General features: G+C 51.9%; 1 protein-coding gene across 5 annotated transcripts in view; it reads right to left on the reverse strand.

Moving 5' to 3' along the window:
• PIK3CD (phosphatidylinositol-4,5-bisphosphate 3-kinase catalytic subunit delta) overlaps positions 1-6527 on the reverse strand; it is a 30845-nt gene extending 24318 nt beyond the window's left edge. The window contains exon 1 of one of the 5 annotated variants that reach the window (XM_065696780.1): positions 6359-6527. The gene's annotated coding sequence lies outside the window, so the exon portion shown is untranslated. The other 4 variants (XM_065696781.1, XM_065696779.1, XM_065696777.1 and 1 more) reach the window with 4 other exon arrangements.
• Between the last annotated feature and the right edge of the window lie 778 nt (positions 6528-7305).

Genomic DNA, 7305 nt, shown 5'->3' on the forward strand with positions numbered 1-7305 from the left:
CTGGAAAGCCTTCTGTAAACTGCAGACCAGTGTCTCAACTGTGCTGCGGGGCCATCACTGCTCTCGTCCAGCTCCTGTGACAGCGCTGCACCTTCAGCATAGGCCGAGTTGCACCAGAGCTCTGATTGTCTCCGGTTCCTCCTTCAAGGCATACACAACAAGCATAAAGACTTGGTAGGAAAAGAGTAAGACCTGTTGAAAAGCTATGGAGAAGCTTTCGAATACTGAACAACCCCAAAATCAATATACTGGGGGACATGGTTTAGTGCGAGGTGTCCCTGCCCATGGCAGGGGGGGTGGAACTGGATGATCTTGAGGTCCCTTCCAACCCCAACTATTCCATGATCCTATAGCTTGTATCTTCAGGCTTCATTTCCTCAAGCCCTAGTTTAGAATAATCTCCTTTGCTTGGTTTAGCATAATAAGACTTCTACCAAATACAGCACAAATAAAGGTTTTTGCATATTAACAGCTTCTATTCTGTATGTTGATCTCTCATATCCTGCCACACTGGTTCATTCAGTCACAGTAGTCAGATGTTTATCCACCTCTACATAATAGACACAGTTACATTGCTTTGATAATACCTTTTCATAGAGATTTCTAAGCCCTCCATTAGTCACCTTTACTCCCTACTTTGCTTACACACACCATTAGACTGAAGTAGACATACAATGGAATGTGCCCAGGATAACTGGGCGAGGGATGAAAACACACACGGCCAACTGCAGGCCTCTAAAGCACTACAGAGCATCCTCTGCCCTACCAGAAGGGTTAATACGAACCAGCATTTACACACCAAAATGAGCATCTTCCCTGCATCAAGATATCAGTGGGGAACCATGGATTTTAACACCTCCTAAGGAACTGCTCCAGCTATATGGAGACTACAAGGATCAGGCTTTGCACAACCACAGGACCCAAAGAATCCCTTGGCTTGTGCTTTTCCCTTTATGAAATAAAGGTACCTTTACTTTGCACATTTATGCTGCTCAGTGCCTGCCTTACACATGCAGACCCCATAAAACAGGCTCACAGAGAAAAGTAATGGGAAGCAGAAGTACGCTAATGTAATCTGAACTGGAGTTAACCTTGTTTGTGTGCAGGGCTCATGATGAAAGGGGTTGTCAGCAAGGGAAGAGATAGGAAAGCAGAACATACACGTTGTGATAAAACCAGGCTGTGCGGCTCCTGGCTCCAGAGCGACGAGAGAAAGAGCATCAGAGTGATACAACATCATCCAAGCTCAGCAGGAACCACAAGTAATAGCCAGGGAGAGGGAAAGAGGAGCTCAGGTAAAAGCAGCTCAAGAGAAATGGAAATGCAAAGCCATACCTCATTCTGGAAGCACAACAGTATCACTAGAGAGGGGCAGAGGAACCTCAGGGAGTAAGAAAAGCATCCGATGGGAGGGAGGCCTAAAGAACCTTGCTTGCTGGAAACTTTCAAGCAGGCTTTTAAGCGAGTTGAACAGTCAATCAACTGCTTTCAGTATTGGCCGAGGAAACATCTAGTGAAAATAGTGTATTTAGTGGTTAGAGCAAGAGCTTTAGCAAGGTTCCATTGCTGACACTGACAACTGTTGGATGCACGACTTCAAACAACAACTGTGTTTCTGTTTTCTCATATGCACAAGTATATCACACAAAGGATGCTGCAAGTCTTCAGCTCTGGCAAGGTGACTTGGGATCTCTGCACTTCTGCTGTTACTGCTAAGACAGGCAGGGGCTGGCAGTTGGAGGAAGCTGTGATAAATGAAAGCTTCTAGCTGCAGAGGTCACTGAAATTTGTCTCTTTCAACTGCTCCCATGAGCGGACAAGACCAGAAACCCAAGCGCATCTTGCTGATGAAAACAGAAAATAAACTGTTTCTAATGACTTCAACTTCACTTCCAGGTTCCCACCTCAAGCGCATACAACACACCACACTTAGAGATTCTCTCTGGGGAGCTCTTAAGTCTGCCTCAGGCCCTGCCAAAACAGACAATCCAAACCTAACCCACAGCAGATACACCTCTGTTAGCGACCGACCCACACAGCACAACTGCAATGTCAGAGCAGGTACGATGATGGCCAGATGTGGCCAGGCAAGCCAAACCCCTGGGTGACTCCTCACTGCAGTGCCAAGGTGCCAAGTGCCAAACCCTTCAGGTAAAGGCCAGGCAGGAAGCCCAGCAGGACAAGCCTCCCCCCGACCCCAGCAGCCCATGGGGTCGGTCAGCAGGGTGCCAGAGCGGTCACCATCCAATTCCTGGCCAAAACCAGCCACACCAGCGCCATCCACCCACCTTGGAAACGGAGAGGAGCGCTGCTGCAAGCATCTGTTCCTGCGGGAGGGGGGTCACGGCTTCAAGGACTGACCCCAGACCGGCTAACACCTACCCCGAGTCCCCGAAGGCGCCGCACTCGCACAGCCGCGCTGCTCTTCCCGAGGCACGCAGTTTGTTAAAGGAGCCGGGGCAGCCACCGGGGCTCGCCGCCGCGAGCAGCACAGACACGGGGCACAGCGGGGACCCCGCCGGTGCCGGCCAGCGGCTCCCGGGGCCGCGGCAATGGGGTGCGCTGCGCCCCGGCCCGGCGTGGGGACCGGCGGCCGCTCCCTTCGGGCCCCGCTCCTCCTCCTTCTCCTCCCCGCCGCTGAGGGCTCCCCCCCCGGCCCCAGCTTCCCCCCCCCGGCCCCGGCCCGGCGCTCACCTCCCTGCTCGCCCGCGGCGTCTCCCCGGCCCCGGCCCCGCTGCCGGCACCGCCCCGGCACCGTCTGCAATGGGCCGCGGGAGCGCGCACCGCGCCCCCCCCCCCCGCCGCCACCCGGCGAGCGCGCCCGGCCCGCCGGTACCCGCGCACCGGGTACCCCGCACTGCGCACACAGAGCCCGCACCAGCGGCCCCGCACTGCGCCCCGCTGAGCCCGCATCAGCCCCGCACTGCACACGTGGAGCCCCTGCCCCGACCGCGCACCGCCGGCTCAGCACCGGCCCCGCATCGTGCACCACTGACCCTGCGCACCGCGCAGTGCTGGCCCCGCACCGGTCCTTCTGTCCTGGGCCCTGGTAACCGTAACGGTAACACACAGTAACCCTGTGCTCCAGCACTGCAGCACTGCACAGCAGGCACCCTCTGTCATTGTCACACACAGGTCACTCCAGCTATGCGCTGCACACCAGCAACCTGCGCAGCACTGGTTTAAGCAGCCCAGAGCAATGCAACAGCCCCCAGGAGAATTTGCCTGGCAGTCAAGCACAGAAAATGGCCAAAGCTGCCACCATCCTGATGCAGCTGACGTTGTGGATGTATCAGGGACACTCTGCTGGCAGCACCAGACAACAGCTCCATTATTACCACAGTCGCAGGTCTAGCTATAGGACACCGTGTTGAAGACAGGCCCTAAATACATACATATGTATAAACGCAAACACAGAGGGGATTTTAAAAGGTTTGGGATTCACTCCTTCCCTGGAAAGGGCTCCTTTGACAACCTCGACCATGCACTTGTTTTTAATTCATCTGGGAAGTTCTGTGCAATAAATACCCTCTTTAACCTGCCCGAGGGGAGGCTGAGCTGAGCTCTTAGGCAGAAGCTCTTCCCTGTGAGGGTGCTGAGGCGCTGGCACAGGGTGCCCAGAGAAGCTGTGGCTGCCCCATCCCTGGCAGTGCTCAAGGCCAGGTTGGACACAGGGGCTTGGAGCAAGCTGCTGCAGTGGAAGGGGTCCCTGCCCGTGGCAGGGGCTGGAGCTGGAGGAGCTTTAAGGTCCCTTCAACCCAAACCATTCTATGACAAGATCCCAAATCAATGAGAGGCAAGTAATCTGGGGGACAAGGAGAAACACCTCCAAGGCAGGCGAGGTGCCCGCAGGGCCTAAGGCAGAAGCACTAGGTTGTAACACTCCTGGTGTTCTCACTAGCACCATAGGAGAGGGGAACCCAGCACAGCTTCACCTGCTGGCACACACAGGACACACAGGCAATTGAACCTTATCTTTTCCTCCTCCACCCTGACGTACAGGCTCCTTGTCTGCAGGGAACCCCCAAACCCAGCACGCAGGCACCAACCCATGGCAGAGGGCTCCATCCCACCAGTGCACCAAGGGTCAGCCACTTCTCAGTGGGGCTGCTGTCACCCTTCTGCACAGAGCATCCCTCTGACTCGTCACGGGGAATCAGCGGCGATTCCCCAAAGCAGCAGCAGATGGGGATAAGAAACGTTTCCAGTGTTCAAAGGCAGCCTCTCCTCTGTCTCATTAAATTTTCAGCAGCAATTAGGTACCCGAAGAGCATCTGAAAGCTCACTTGAAAAGATCTCTCTTTTCACACACCTCCTCTGGCACTTGAGAAGTGCCCACTGTACTTTGGGTCTCAAACAATTAGAGACTGTGAACCTGGGTTTGTGCTTTTAGGTGTTTCACTCCTGCACATGCAAACAACTGACCTTGGAACAGGACATGGTTAATGTTAGCACATTGCCCCGACTGGTCCCCCCCACATCATCATTTCCCCTAAAGTTTCTCCTGCTGAAAGCAAGAGATTAAGGTACAAACTCCATTTTTTTTTTTCCATGTTATAATCCAAAGAAAAGCTCATTCTTGCAATCTGACTCACTTTTTTGTCCCTGAACATTACTACTTGGCAACACAGACATCTTGCCTTCAGTACAAAGTGTGACTATTGAAACATTCATTCTTCAACTCCGTTTGATTCTACTATCATGTCTTAATGTGACCTTTCAAAGCTCAAACTGTCTATTTTACTTCATCAGCCCTGACATGTGCTGATGATATTTTTAAACAGACTGTTTACAGGAATTCTGGTTTCTGTTCTGCTATTTCTTTTTTCTCCTTTTCAACAGCTTTTCTGCTCATCTCCGCGTTTCACAAACAGGGCTGTACCGAACAGACAGGACATTTGCCCACCCGGCCTGTGAGAAATTGAAACCATAAGGAAGGGAAAAAGGAACGAGGAGTCAGAAAGAGAGTCGCTACCTGCTAGGTTAAAGATCCGAGACCTCCAGGAGGAGCAGAAGGAGGGCTCAGTCAGTTGGTTTTCCTCTCCTATTGACAACAAAACAGTGCCGATGCGTCTGAAGAAAACGCTGCTAAGGCGGCCAGTGGCATCCATGTGGTGTTTTTCCAAGTGCATCCAACATTAGGCTGGGCATGCCAGTTCAAAGGGACCCTCACCGCACCATGCCAAACAGGTATAAATTTACCCCCAGTCGTTCATAAAAGACTCTGTAAGGTTAATTTTGCATTCTCAGCTCTTGAGTTCTCCGGCCGTGGCATGGGCTCCATGTCACTCATCCCAGTGAATTTGCCGGAAATGCGATTCCATGCTCCTGCTGAGCCGGGGATCAGGCTTGTCCTGCTTGGCAAATGATGCAGAGCCCAACGTAGCGCTCCCAAGTGCTGCACCATGATCCGAGTTTTATGCAGAACTCGGTTATTAGGACAGCTCAAAGGAGCAAAGAATGGCCACCTCTTGCGCAATTGATGGGCAATAGGGACCAGGGGGGTTGTGAGTGCTCCATCCCCGGCAGTGTTCAAGGCCAGGTTGGACAGAGCCTTGGGTGGGATGGTTCAGTGTGAGGTGTCCCTGCCCATGGCAGGGGGGGTGGAACTGGATGAGCTTGAGGTCCTTTCCAACCCCAACTATTCTATGATTCTATGACTGTCTCTGATCTCTGCCACAGGGACATGGCAGCTCTGTCCCCCGTTCAGAGCCCTCCAATAACAAATGATAAGGCAAAGTGCAACAACTACAGCTTGACTCCAAGTAAGCACCAGGCAAAGACAACTGAGTACGTAAAACAGATATGGGCATAGCTGCTGGATAACACAAGTTGACTTTCATTTTAAAAGTTAGCTTTTGCCATGCATAAATGAATGCACTTGAAAGCAAGAAGAGATGTCCTCTCAGACTGCATCACTACCCTGTGTAGTGCATTACTGCGCTGTGGACTACCCAGGTTAACATAAAGCTGCAGAGAGAGCACAAAGACAAATGGACAGGAGGAAAGGGAGGACGAGTTTTCAAACATTCTGCATCACACAACTGCCTGCTCAGGGTACGAGTCCTTGCAGGATAAGGAGTGCCCAGAGCTCAGGGGAAGGAGGGAGAAATCCCTAGGGATGGGGATACATACCCTGCAGGGCTTGGCTGGGGCTAAGGGCTGCTGTCCATTATATATTTCTTAAAGCCAAATCTAAAGTGCAATTTTCTTCCCATCTTACGGCTGCACCCAGTCTCAACGACTACTCACATAAAACTTCCTTTTCACACCCCTTTTCTTCAACAAAAGCCACTTTTGAGCCCTTTTTCTTAATTATGAGTCTTTCATAGCTCCACCCCTTAGCATTTATCCTCACCTCTTTTTTCAGGTTGTTTCCGATCCTCACTGCTCCAGGTACACCATTCTGGTACATCCGCTCGCCACCTCAGCATCCATGTACACAGTGGGCACGGCTGGAAACATTGGCAGTACAGCTCCTAGCCATCTCCCTTCCAAAGCCCTTCTCTATACCAGTTTCCTGCATGAGAAATGCAGCCAACGTTCCTAGCCTCAATGAGACATCTGGCCAGCTCTTGGAGGAGGAAGGTACAGGGGAAGAAAGAGGAGGATGACAACAAGCAAACGCAACCACAGTGCCTTGGTATTTACAGGACTGCCCAGCAAGAACGTTTTCAACTGCCAGTGGAGCACCTGGAGAGCAAACCACCATACCTCAGGACCTCTGGGTCCTAAGCCACATAGAGGTGGGCAACCTTGGTAAATAGTAGCGCTTACGAAGCTGTATCTTGTACAGACAAGGCTAGAAGCAGCCTCTCTTACCCTGCACTTCCAGGGGGATGGGGTAAACAAGCAAACAAAACCCCACCGAACTCACCCCATCGAATTGCACCACAAAACAAACAGGAAGCCAGAGCAGTTTCAGGAGAGTTGAAACTATTTGCTCCATGCGGTTAACACTCCCCAGCAGGTGGGAAACCACGTTTCTGCTTCAGCTATGCAGTTACAGCCGGTAACTTGCTCTTCTTTTAAAGTCAAAAGAGGGCTTTTTTGGCAACAAGCTCTGAAATAGCTGCATGAAGTGTATAACCCTGATGTGCACCGGGTACCACAGAGGTGAGCAGTAGAGCTCACCCATGCAAGCACAGCTACAGGATACATCCCTTGCTGAGAAATGCCTGTGGCCAAACCAAACACTGCCTCAAGATTTGAAGATCACGGTCTCTTTTTGCATCTTACACAAAGGGCCTTTGTGCTACAGCATAATGCTGCACTGCTACAGGCTTTTCATTCTCCGTTGGGATT

This window comes from Lathamus discolor, chromosome 16, assembly GCF_037157495.1.
Source record: "Lathamus discolor isolate bLatDis1 chromosome 16, bLatDis1.hap1, whole genome shotgun sequence".
NCBI lineage: Eukaryota > Metazoa > Chordata > Aves > Psittaciformes > Psittacidae > Lathamus > Lathamus discolor.